Raw genomic sequence first — 1,419 nt, forward strand, 5'->3', positions numbered from 1 at the left:
GCTTTCTCGAGTGCCATGGGAGATTGTTCAGACCAAGCACAGGGCATCCCGAAATTAATGGAGTTGAATGTCCTCAATGGCAACTCTCAACCCATGAGGAATGGGAGTTAGCAGATAAATCCTTCAGCTTTCCAAATTTTGGTAATGTTATTTTTATACGGCTCTCGATTGCTCAGAGGTTTTTCAGTTGCAATAGAAGTGACCTCCCAAGAAAAAGGGTTTTTATACTCTTTTACTTGTATACACCCTTGAAAAACAGTACTCTTGAACATTGTGAAATTGGCAACTAAATGTTTTTCCATTTACGGGATTATTATAATTACATGGGATTATTGAATCATGGGATTATTATAATTACAATTTATAGATTATTGTTATATATGACGCTACTATAAATTATAAACATATAAGTTTCATTATTTGTGAAAGATGAAATTTCTGGCACATTTGTATTTTGTTTACATGCTTTAAACATAGATTTACAAAACTTGGAACTGTTGATTTAGCTGCTTCAATTTTTGGAAAATATTGACCACATAACCTAACAGGAAAACTCAGTCCACATTGCTAAGTAACATATATTGTGGGGAAAAAAATCAGACTTAATATTTTGCTTTCTAGTAATAAATATCTCCCTTCTAAATTATAATTCTAAGATAAATGGATGGATGGATGGATGGATCCATAGATGATAGATACAGGTAGATGACAGATTGATAGATAGACAGATGATAGATAAATTAGATAGATAGAGAGATAGAGACAGGTAGATATTGTAGGAAAAAAAAGAATAACCCCCATAGGTTCGTAATTGAAACAAACCCCTGTTACAGAAGACAGCTTAACAAGAGAAAAACAAACAGAAGTGTATTAAATGTATATTTCAGGGATACGTGGAAGACACCAGAGAATGAGTAGTTCTCAAAGAGGGGGCTTTGAATTCTAGCTTATATAGCACCTTTAACAAAGAACAGTAAATTTTTAGAGATGTGACAAAAACGAAAAAGGCTTTGAGTCTGTGGCAGCAACTTGGGGGAAAAGCAAACAAATGGCAGATAAAGATTAGTTAGAAACACTTGTTCATATGAATTCTTCTGGTGTCATCTCAAGGCTGATGAGGGTCTAAAGCTGTCTTTGTTCTCCCTGGTGTGTGGAGGGGCAGAGGGTTACGAATATCTTTTGTCTTTGTAAATCTGTGTCCTGCTTTTAGGCAAATAGAGGGAGGGCATCTGCTTCTTAATTGTCTTCAGCTCAACAATCCTTTGTATTTGGGGGAGGCATATATTCTGGTCTCCTACAATAATCAGCAATAGTTCCTCTACTTGAGTTTGTTATCTGGGTGAAATAAGACCCCGGCCCCCATCATCAGTCCTTTACAAATCTCTGTTTTGCTGTTGTGAATCTTTTTCTAAAAAGAAT

This window comes from Galeopterus variegatus, unplaced genomic scaffold (assembly GCF_000696425.1).
Source record: "Galeopterus variegatus unplaced genomic scaffold, G_variegatus-3.0.2 Scaffold4304, whole genome shotgun sequence".
In the NCBI taxonomy this organism is placed as follows: domain Eukaryota; kingdom Metazoa; phylum Chordata; class Mammalia; order Dermoptera; family Cynocephalidae; genus Galeopterus; species Galeopterus variegatus.